The sequence below is a fragment of the Entelurus aequoreus genome, linkage group LG04 (assembly GCF_033978785.1).
Source record: "Entelurus aequoreus isolate RoL-2023_Sb linkage group LG04, RoL_Eaeq_v1.1, whole genome shotgun sequence".
Lineage (NCBI taxonomy): Eukaryota > Metazoa > Chordata > Actinopteri > Syngnathiformes > Syngnathidae > Entelurus > Entelurus aequoreus.
In genome coordinates this window covers 16,007,610-16,020,503 of record NC_084734.1, presented here as the reverse complement: position 1 = coordinate 16,020,503, position 12,894 = coordinate 16,007,610, and positions in this window count along the sequence as shown.

Genomic DNA, 12,894 nt, shown 5'->3' with positions numbered 1-12,894 from the left:
TAATTTTATTTTTTTTGTTTGCAATTTGTTTTTAATCCTTATTTACTTCAAGTTATTACAGTATGTCTCTATATACATATTTATTTTAATACATTTTGGCCAAAGGGGGCGCATTTCAACTCCTTACACACACTTGTTATTTCATATGTTGACCAGAGGGGGAGCACTTTTAAAAGCGACACACAGTCAATTTAAAAAATCCCTCCTTTTTGGGACCACCCTCATTTTGATAGATTTCACCACCAGGGGTGCAAATGAGACATTCTCTATTAGATGCAATGTTATTGGGACCATGATTTATGTCATCACTTGTCCACACCTCCTCATATGGAAGCTACTTTTCCTTCTTGATGTCTCAAGAAGGGTAGAAATTCAAGAACACACACACACACACACACACACACACACACACACACACACACACACACACACACACACACACACACACACACACACACACACACACACACACACACACACACACACACACACACACACACACAGTCGGGCCATGCAGAGAATGTTCACTGACAGCGTTTTAAAACCTACAAGAAGACAGAGAGTGTTATTGTAAACACAGTGTGACAAAAAAGTCCTAAAACGTTGACAAGATATTAAAATGATACTTTTTGAATAAGTCCACATTTTGTCCATATTGTCCATTAATTATAATAATACCAAATCATGAAGTACGCTCTGTCTACTTCAGCCCTGTAGGTGGTAATGCGAGCCAGAGAAGTGTCTGGGTCTGTGAGTATTGGCTTGTACCACATCAATCCAATACGATATCAGCACGTATCATCACAGCAGACACAAGACATTGATATAACGTTGATGAAACGTACATGTCCTTTAAAACTGACGTTGAAACAACGTTGCAAAATAGTTGTATTTTGTAAATTGAGACTACGTTGATGTACAACGTTGGATTTACGTTGTTGGTTGGGAAATTACCAAATTTCAATGTTCAAATCAACGTCGGAACCCGACATTGATTAAATGTCGTCAAAAAGCATGCTGTTTCAAGGTTGTATTTGTGTTGTAGGATATTGGTTGGGAAATGACCACATTTCAATGTTAAATCAACGTCACAACCCGACATTGAATAAACGTTAAAAAGCATGTTGTTTCAACGTTGTATTTGTGTTGTAGAACAGTGGTCCCCAACCACCGGGCCACGGCCCGGTACCGGGCCGCGCAAGAAATAAAAAAAATAAAAATAAATACAAAAAATTAAAATTTAAAAAAAATAAATATATATATATATATATTTTTTTTAAATTAAATCAACATAAAAAACCCAATATATACATATTGTGTATGTGTATGTCAATATAGATCAATACCAGACCTGGGCATTGTACGGTCCGCGGGCCGCATCCGGCCCTTTGCGCATCCCTGTCCGGCCCGCGTGAGGCCAATCATAAATTACAAAATACATTTCAAAAAGTATCTATGTCGAGTGTGCAATACAACGGTGCTGCTTTTGTTTTGAAAAGCGTTATTTGTATTACTTCCGTGTGGACGTATGCGCGTGTGCGATTGTGAGTGAATTGAACGGCGCAATTACAAATGACAAAATAAAGTTTAAAAAACATCTATGTCGTGCGCGCAATACAACTGTGCTGCTTTTATTTTGAAATGTGTTATTTATGCCGTATGTCCGGGGGGAACCTGTGAGTGAAGGTGCATAGAGACAAGTGATGAGACGCTAAAAAAAAGAAAAGTTGATGAGGAATGGCGTGTTTCCAACAAGAGATGGACTGCCAAGTATTTCTTGACATAAATTAATGGTAAAGCCGTGTGCTTAATGTGTGGTACACAGGTTGCTGTGTTTAAATATCATTTTAATCGCCACTACACGAAGAAACACGAGGGAAAATAGCGGAATGTGTCTGATGAAGCGCGCGCAAGGGAGGCTGATGCGTTGATGGTAAAACTGCAAACCCAACAAGGACTTTTTGCCATATTTCACACCCCCAGAGATGCAGCCGTCAGGACAAGTTTCGTCATTTCTCACAAAAGCGCCAGAAAAAGTAAGGCGTTTTCTGACGGAGAGTTTATTAAGGAGTGCTTATTGGACTTTGTTGCGCTGATAATGCCCGCGGAGACATGGACTGTTTTTCGCTAACTTTGGATGAGAGCTCTGATGCAGTCAATTAAAGAGACAACCACAGGTAATGACTTGTTCACAGAGGTAAATGCGTGTTGGGACAAGCTGGCAGGTGTGACAATCCAATCCACTTTATTTATATAGCACATTTAAACAACAAAATGTTTCCAAAGTGCTGCACAACAATATTACAAACAATATTCAAATATTATCCTTAGCTCCACCAATGACTGAATAAAAAGAAAAAACAATTACATATAAAACCAATATAAAAAACAATATAAAATAAATATGATTAAAAACTATTTTTAACAACAGATGGTTGTCCAAATCTGATGGGGAAAAATGTTGGATAATGCAGGATAAAGTGACCTTAAAAAGCAATCTGCTTTTGTATAAAGTTAAGTTAGGTTAAATGAAATTATTATTATTAATTATTATCATCATTATTATTTATCTTATGGTATATCAAAAATAATATTGAGCAAAATTTAATTGAAATATTGTCGTGTGGCCCTCCAGCAGTGCTCGGGTTGCTTATGCGGCCCCCGGTGAAAATTAATTGCCCACCCCTGATCAATACAGTCTGCAGGTATACAGTCCGTAAGCACACATGATTGTATTTCTTTATGGAACCATCCGGCTTTCAATCCGGATGGTTCTTTTCCTCTTTGGTCCGGAGGACACGACGTCCACAGTTTCCAAAAACAATTTGAAATGTGGACTCGTCAGACCACAGAACACATTTCCACTTTGCATCAGTCCATCTTAGATGAGTTCTGGTCCAGCAAAGCCGGCGGCGTTTCTGGGTGTTGTTGATAAATGGCTTTGGCTTTGCATAGTAGCGTTTTAACTTGCACTTACAGATGTAGCGACAAACTGTAGTTACTGACAGTGGTTTTCTGAAGTGTTCCTGAGCCCATGTGGTGATATCCTTTACACACTGATGTCCCTTTTTGATGCAGTACCATCTAAAGCAGGGGTGTCAAACTCAAATACAGAGTGGGCCAAAATTTAAAACTGAACAAAGCCGCGGGCCAAGGTTGAAAAAATTAACCTTTTAATAGGGACCCAAACAAGTTTTGCATTGAATATTGAACAAGCAAGGCTTATATAACTTTATAGTGACATGCAAAATCGAGTTTCAAATAATAATTATAATAATTAAAAAATATCAATGGCATATCAAATAAAATTTAAATAACAATTGAATGCCTCTTTTCTATGTGCAGCCTTCTGAGGTAAATATCAAAATAAACTTTTTCCACAGGCTAATAATACATTTGAAAATAAAATAATAATGAATGAATCAAACATTCAAGCCTTGAAGTAGCAAGAGAAAGTGCATGAATAAAATGTTAATTATTGCTCAGTTTGCTACACTGATTTGCTTTAACACTGAATATGGAACAAGCAATGAATGAATGAATGAAATACGTTTATTTCGGTCATATAATCAACCATTAACCATTTTGTGTGACCAGTTTAACAGTACACATTTACACACAAAAAGAAAAGAAAAGAAAAAGAATGACCGAAAAAGGAATAGGCTGAAGCCAAAGCTTATACACACTGATTTGCTTTAACATTGGATATGGAACAAGCAAAGCTTATATAACTTCCATCCATCCATTTTCTACCGCTTATTCCCATCGGGGTCGCGGGGGGCGCTGGAGCCTATCTCAGCTACAATCGGGCGGAAGGCGGGGTACACCCTGGACAAGTCGCCACCTCATCGCAGGGCCAACACAGATAGACAGACAACATTCACACTCACATTCACACACTAGGGCCAATTTAGTGTTGCCAATCAACCTATCCCCAGGTGCATGTAACGTAATAGTGCAAAATCAACTTTCAAAAAACAAACGAAAAAACATCAATGGCATATTAAATACAATTTAAAGGCCTACTGAAACCCACTACTACCGACCACGCAGTCTGATAGTTTATATATCAATGATGAAATCTTAACATTATAACACATGCCAATACGGCCGGGTTAACTTATAAAGTGACATTTTAAATTTGCCGCTAAACTTCCGGTTCGAAACGCCTCTGAGGATGACGTATGCGCGTGACGTAGCCCGGGGAACACGGGTATGCCTTCCACATTGAAGCCAATACGAAAAAGCTCTGTTTTCATTTCATAATTCCACAGTATTCTGGACATCTGTGTTCGTGAATCTGTTGCAATCATGTTCATTGCATTATGGAGAAGGAAGCTGAGCAAGCAAAGAAGAAAGTTGTCGGTGCGAAATGGACGTATTTTTCGAACGTAGTCAGCAACAACAGTACACAGCCGGCGCTTCTTTGTTTACATTCCCGAAAGATGCAGTCAAGATGGAAGAACTCGGATAACAGAGACTCTAACCAGGAGGACTTTTGACTTGGATACACAGACGCCTGTAGAGAACTGGGACAACACAGACTCTTACCAGGATTACTTTGATTTGGATGACAAAGACGCAGACGTGCTACTGTGAGTATGCAGCTTTGGCTTTTTTTTGCGTATGTACGTAACTTTTTTAAAATATATAAGCTTTATGAACCTTGGGTTAGGTGAACGGTCTTTTGGGCTGAGTGATTGTGTGTGTTGATCATGTGTTTGAATTGTATTGGCGTGTTCTATGGAGCTAGGAGCTAGCAGAGGAGCTAGGAGCTAGCATAACACGTACCGTACCGTACGTGCGCGTCACGTACGTAACTTTTTAAAAATATATAAGCTTTATGAACCTTGGGTTAGGTGAACGGTCTTTTGGGCTGAGTGATTGTGTGTGGTGATCAGGTGTTTGAATTGTATTGGCGTGTTCTATGGAGCTAGGAGCTAGCAGAGGAGCTAGGAGCTAGCATAACAAACACGCAGGTGTTATTATGCAGGATTAATTTGTGGCATATTAAATATAAGCCTGGTTGTGTTGTGGCTAATAGAGTATATATATGTCTTGTGTTTATTTACTGTTGTAGTCATTCCCAGCTGAATATCAGGTCACCCCCGGCTCTCACAGCATCTTCCCTATCTGAATAGCTTCAACTCCCCACTAGTCCTTCACTTGCACTTTACTCATCCACATATCTTTCATCCTCGCTCAAATTAATGGGGAAATTGTCGCTTTCTCGGTCCGAATCTCTCTCACTTCATGCGGCCATCATTGTAAACAATAGGGAACTTTGCGTATATGTTCAACTGACTACGTCACGCTACTTCCAGTAGGTGCAAGCCTTTTTTTTATCAGATACCAAAAGTTGCAATCTTTATCGTCGTTGTTCTATACTAAATCCTTTCAGCAAAAATATGGCAATATCGCGAAATGATCAAGTACGACACATAGAATAGATCTGCTATCCCCGTTTAAATAAAAAAAAATCATTTCAGTAGGCCTTTAATACCGGCGGGCCAGATCTAATGTTAATTTGATATTGCCTCAAGGGCCAACTGAAATTACTATGTCAAACTCTGGGATTTGGCCCGCGGGCCAGAGTTTGACACCCATGGTCTAAAGCAGGGGTCGGCAACCCGCGGCTCTAGAGCCGCATGTGGCTCTTTAGCGCCGCCCTAGTGGCTTTCTGGAGCTTTTTTAAAAATGTATGAAAAATGGAAAAAGATGAGAAAAAAAAAAAAAAGTTTTTGTTTTAATATGGTTTCCGTAGGAGGACAAACATGACGCAAACCTCCCTAAGTGTTATAAAGCACACTGTTTATATTAAACATGCTTCACTGATTTGAGTATTTGGCGAGCGCCGTTTTGTCCTACTAATTTTGGCGGTCCTTGAACTTACCGTAGTTTGTTTACATATATAACTTTCTCCGACTTTCTAGGACGTGTTTTATGTCACTTCTTTTTCTGTCTCATTTTGTCCACCAAGCTTTTAACGTTGTGCATGAATGCACAAAGGTGAGTTTTGTTGATGTTATTGACTTGTGTGGAGTGCTAATCAGACATATTTGGTCACTGCATGACTGCAAGCTAATCGATGCTAACATGCTATTTAGGCTAGCTATATGTACATATTGCATCATTATGCCTCATTTGTAGCTATATTTGAGGTCATGTAGTTTCCTTTAAGTCATCTTAATTCAATTTACATCTCATGACACACTATCTGTATGTAATATGGCTTTTAATTTTTTGCGGCTCCAGACAGATTTGTTTTTGTATTTTTGGTCCAATATGGCTCTTTCAACATTTTGGGTTGCCGACCCCTGGTCTAAAGGAATCGCAGGTCCGTAATATCATCGCGTATGTGCAGTGATTTCTCCAGATTCTCTGAACCTTTTGATGATATTGCGGAGCGTAGATGGTGAAATCCCTAAATTCCTTGCAATAGCTGGTTGAGAAATGTTGTTCTTAAACTGTTCAACAAATTGCTCACACATTTGTTGACAAAGTGGTGACCCTCGCCCCATCCTTGTTTGTGAATGACTGAGCATTTCACGGAAGCTGCTTTTATACCCAATCATGGCACCCACCTGTTCCCAATTAGCCTGTTCACCCGTGGGATGTTCCAAATAAGTGTTTGATGAGCATTCCTCAACTTTCTCACTCTTTTTTTTGCCACTTGTGCCAGCTTTTTTTCAAAAACATGTTGCAGGCATCAAATTCCAAACAAGCTAATATTTGCAAAAACATAACAAAGTTTACCAGTTCGAACGTTAAGTATCTTGTCTTTGCAGTCTATTCATATGAATATAAGTTGAAAAGGATTTGCAAATCATTGTATTCTGTTTTTATTTACCATTTACACAACATGACAACGCCACTGGTTTTGCAGAACGACTTCACTCGGATCCTTCAAACAAGCGTGCCGTCTTTCTTCGACGTGTCCGGCGATACCCTTCTGTGGAGGGGGGGGGGGGCGTGGTCGGCGCGCCTCCTGCGGAAGGGAATGTGTATGGCCCGGCTTCGAAGCCCAGCTGACAGGTGAGTAGATTACCCAGCTGGAGCTTGGTTATCTAATCACCTGTCTCCTTTATCAGCATAGTCCGAGGCCATGAGGCTGGTGCGGGGAGCAGAGAGAAACCAACACTTTGTTGGACTATGTTAAGGTAACGTGTGGAGTTCCCCAGGGTTCGGTTCTTGGCCCTGCACTGTTTAGTATCTACATGGTAGGCGACATCATATGCAAATACGGTGTTAGCTTTCACTGTTATGCTGATGACACCCAACTCTACATGCCCCTGAAGCTGACCAACATGCCAGATTATAATCAGCTGGAGGCGTGTCTTAATAAAATTAAACAATGGATGTCCGCTAAATTTTTGCAACTCGACGCCAAGAAAACGGAATTGCTGATTATCAGTCCTGCTAGACACCGACACCTATTTAATAATACCACCTTAACATTTGACAACCAAACAATTACACAAGGCGACTCTGTAAAGAATCTGGGTATTATCTTCGACCCAACTCTCTCGTTTGAGTCACACATTAAGAGTGTTACTAAAACGGCCTTCTTTCATCTCAGTAATATCGCTAAAATTCGTTCCATTTTGTCCACTAGCGACGCTGAGATCATTATCCATGCGTTCGTTACGTCTCGTCTCCATTACCGTAACGTATTATTTTCGGGTCTCCCTATGTCTGTCATTAAAAGATTACAGTTTGTACAAAATGCGGACTTTTGACAAGAACAAGAAAGTTTGATCATATTACGCCTATACGGTATATACCTTTGTATACCTACAGTATATACATATATACTTATATATATATATATATACCTATACTGGCCCACCTGCACTGGCTTCCTGTGCACTTAAGATGTGACTTTAAGGCAGTGGTTCTTAACCTGGGTTCGATCGAACCCTAGGGGTTCGGTGAGTCGGGCTCAGGGGTTCGGCGGAGGTCAAAACACACCCTACTCATCATGTAAATAAAAACTTCTCCCTATCGGCGTATTACGGATACGGCAACAGCAGAAGTCAGACTGATTTGCAGGTGTGTAATTTGTTGTGAGTTTATGCACTGTGTTGGTTTTGTTGTTTGAACAAGGTGATGTTCATGCACGGTTCATTTTGTGCACCAGTAAAAAAACATGGTAACACTTTAGTATGGGGAACATATTCACCATTAATTAGTTGCTTATTAACATGCAAATTAGTAACATATTGGCTCTTAACTAGTCATTATTAAGTACTTATTAATGCCTTATTCGGCATGGCCTTATTATAACCCTGACCCTCTAACCCTTTAAACCTAAACAAATGACTCTAAATGAAGTCTTTGTTACTTAGAATATGTTCCCTTAGTGTCCAAAAAACTCTAAATTAAGTCTTTGTTACTTAGAATATGTTCCCTTAGTGTCCAAAAAACTCTAAATTAAGTCTTTGTTACTTAGAATATGTTCCCCATACTAAAGTGTTACCAAAAACATATAACTTTGTCTTGAATTTGAAAACACACAGACAAATGATCACATATAAAACAACTCAATCCAACCATAATTTACCCCATTCCAGGTTGTTTTTGGAGAACCTGACTAAACCTATCTTTTATCAAAAATAGATTCAGCAATTAGTCTTATCGATCCGGCTCTCTCCAGGCAGAAAATGTTTACACTTTAAGCAAAACGCTTACCTTGTTATGCGCGCGTGCAGCACACTGTCTGCCTGACTGAGAGAGCGAGAGCGGCTGTCGACCTGTAGCTTCTAAACCATCCTGTTCGTGACGCCAATTTGTGTAGTGGATTGTCCGAAGCTTAAGCAGGCAACAAAAGTAGTTTAGTACAACAAATTTATTTACCCATTATCAGATGTGCAGGTTGAATTGAGTTGGCCGTGCAGACAAACCACAAGTTACTCCGGAGCCAACAAGACACACACAAGCCAAAATCACCCTCGAGTTCCGGTCTTCTGCCATTTTTTATATGTCTTTTGTGCGTCATCGTTCCTTATCGAGTGCGTCAATGTCTTTTATCTTTTCCCTATCTGTTCCATAACAACTCGAATCCTTTAGACAGTCAACACATTCTGTAGACAGGTTGGCACGACTTAACATTCACTTTTGTCCCACTGGCACAGAATAGGAAAGAAATCAAATGAGCGTACATTCCCATTAGACATGCAATATAGGTCAAAGGTCAGAAATTCTACTACAATAGTCTTTCACATCGACGTCCCACTGGGTTGTGAGCTTTTCCTTGCCCTTATGTGGGCTCTGAACCGCGGTTGTCGTTGTGGCTTGTGCAGCCCTTTGAGACACTCGTGATTTAGGGCTACATAAATACACATTGATTGATTGATTGATTGATTGATTGATTGATTGAACACACGAGCGAGAAGGAGGCCGCTGGCGTGACAGCCCTGGACATTAAAAAAAATAGAGAAAATAAAGACATGTGTAACCCTGTATCTTGGGCTCACGGAGATTCTGTCGGTCCCAGGGGAACCCACCACACGAGAGACTTCCACACCTTCCATTCCTGTACTGCAGGGGGCAGCGATGCGCGCAGTCTGTTGCGTCATCGCCCGACCTGACCTCCGAGCGGAACAACTTCATAACGGCGTGAAATCCCTTGATGAGCATGTTTATCTGGATCTGCACCAACAAGTACTTCTTCCTTGCGCAAAGGTCGGCGGAAATGGAGTCGGCATTTGACGCTTCCTACCACCGGGATGGTGTCGTTTGAGCTCGGCACCGCAGTGAAAATAAAGTTCAGGACCTGTATAGTTGATGGCCGCAATCCTGCTGGAAATAAACCAAGGTTACGAACCGCAATTGCAGCGATTGATCAGTCGTTGCATGTTTTGCGACCAAAAAAAGCTCGGCGGTGTCCAATGTGCAGCCTGGGGGCCATTCATAGCCCTTAAATCATTCTTCTTCTTTTTATTTTTTAATAGGTGAGCGAGGCTTTGAAGAGGTTTTGAATAGCTCACACTCCGTAGTGCATGACATGATTGGACATATCGAGCCAAAATATGTCTTTGAAGGCCAAGACGCTGAAGGTGGAACGGATTTTTAATTTTTTTTTAGCTAAATGTATCGACTCTGACCCCAGTCAAACTGTCTGCGATCAATAGAGAGACCACACGAAAGCTGAATGCTTGCAGAGAAACTCCCCTAAAAAAAAAAAAAAAGGATGGTTGGTTCTACGTGCCTATTTAGGCGTGCATGCGTGTAGGTGTGTGCAGATATGTCTGCAGGGCGAGGTGGCGGCCCATGCCTTGGCAGCAGGTCTGGCACGTCTTTCAGGCCCGAACCTGCACAGAGGGCGAGAAATGAGGTCGAGAGTCAAATAGGTGTGAGCGTGGCTGCCCCGGTGCCATGTGATTCACCTTTGCAAAAAGTCAGTGTTCAAAAACAAGAAAAAAAAAATACAAAAATGAGGGGTATTTTATTTGAACTAAGCAAAATTATCTGCCAATAGAACAAGAACATTTGGCTTGTCAAGACTTTCCAAAACAAGTCAAATTAGTTAACCTCAATGAACCCAAAAATACCTTAAAATAAGTACATTCTCCCTAATAACAATTGTACACTGCAAAAAGTCAGTGTTCAAAAACAAGAAAAAACAAACAAAAATTAGGGGTATTTAATTTGAACTAAGCAAAATTATCTGCCAATAGAACAAGAAAATTTGGCTTGTCAAGACTTTCCAAAATAAGTTAAATTAGTTAACCTCAATGAACCCAAAAATACCTTAAAATAAGTACATTCTCACTAATAACAATTGTACACTGCAAAAAGTCAGTGTTCAAAAACAAGAAAAAACATACAAAAATGAGGGGTATTTTATTTGAACAAAGGAACATTATCTGCCAATAGAACAAGAAAATTTGGCTTGTCAAGACTTTCCAAAAAAAGTCAAATTAGCTAACCTCAATGAACCCAAAAATACATTAAAATAAGTACATTCTCACTAATAACAATTGTACACTGCAAAAAGTCAGTGTTCAAAAACAAGAAAAAACAAACAAAAATTAGGGGTATTTTATTTGAACAAAGCAAAATTATCTGCCAATAGAACAAGAACATTTGGCTTGTCAAAACATTTCAAAAACAAGTAAAATTAGCTAACATCAATGGACCCAAAAATACCTTAAAATAAGTACATTCTCCCTAATAACAATTGTACACTGCAAAAAGTCAGTGTTCAAAATACATGATAAATAAACAAGAAAAAACAAACAATAATTAGGGGTATTTTATTTGAACTAAGTAAAATTATCTGCCAATAGAACAAGAACATTTGGCTTGTCAAGACTTTCCAAAACAAGTCAAATTAGTTAACCTCAATGGACCCAAAAATACCTTAAAATAAGTACATTCTCACTAAAAACAATTGTACACTGCAAAAAGTCAGTGTTCAAAAACAAGAAAAAACAAACAAAAATTAGGGGTATTTTATTTGAACTAAGCCAAATTATCTGCCAATAGAACAAGAACATTTGGCTTGTCAAGAATTTCCACAACAAGTCAAATTAGCTAACCTCAATGAACCCAAAAATACCTTAAAATAAGTACATTCTTACTAATAACAATTGTACACTGCAAAAAGTCAGTGTTCAAAAACAAGAAAAAACAAACAAAAATTAGGGGTATTTTATTTGAACAAAGCAAAATTATCTGCCAATAGAACAAGAACATTTGGCTTGTCAAGAATTTCCAAAACAAGTAAAATTAGCTAACCTCAATGGACCCAAAAATACCTTAAAAATAGTACATTCTTACTAATAACAATTGTACAATGCAAAAAGTCAGTGTTCAAAATAAATGATGAATAAACAAGAAAAAACAAACAATAATTAGGGGTATTTTATTTGAACAAAGCAAAATTATCTGCCAATAGAACAAGAAAATTTGGCTTGTCAAGACTTTCCAAAACAAGTTAAATTAGTTAACCTCAATGAACCCAAAAATACCTTAAAATAAGTACATTCTCACTAATTACAATTGTACACTGCAAAAAGTCAATGTTCAAAAACAAGAAAAAATTAACAAAAATTAGGGGTATTTTATTCGAACTAAGCAAAATTATCTGCCAATAGAACAAGAACATTTGGCTTGTCAAGAATTTGGTCCGGGATGCCCAAAATGTCCAAAACGCGCCCAGCAAAGTCCCACGGGAAGGCGGGGTGAAAAGTGACAAAACTCGGTAAAATGTTCAAAAATCACACCTGGGTTCGTGTGCCTCAAGTCTTAAGACTTGTGGCACTCCACGTGGGACTCGAACCTGGGTAGGTATTTTGAACATTTTTGGGACTTTTGCCGACTTTTCCAACTTTTATCCCTCCTCCCCGTGGGACTCGGCTAGGTGTGCTATGGACAATTTGGGCATCCCGGGAATTGGGCGGCCGGCGGCGGGACTTGTGGGACTCGAACCTGGGTAGGTATTTTGAACATTTTTGGGGACTTTTGACGACTTTTCTCCCCTACTTCCCGTGGGACTTTGCTGGGCGCGTTTTGGACATTTTGGGCATCCCAGCCCGGGTTCCAGTCGCACGAGTCCCGCCGCCGGCCGCACAAGTCCCAGGATGCAAAAAATATGTCCAAAACGCACCCAGCAAAGTCCCACGGAAAGTGGGGGAGAAAAGTGAGAGAAGTCGTCAAAAGTCCCCAAAAATGTTTAAAATACCTACCCAGGTTTGAGTCCTACAAGTCCCGCCGCCGGCCGCGCAATTCCCGGGATGCCCAAAATGTCCATAACACACCCAGCCGAGTCCCACGGGGAGGGGGGATAAAAGTTGGAAAAGTCGGCAAAAGTCCCAAAAATGTTCAAAATACCTACCCAGGTTCGAGTCCCACATGGAGTGCCACAAGTCTTAAGAATTGAGGCACACG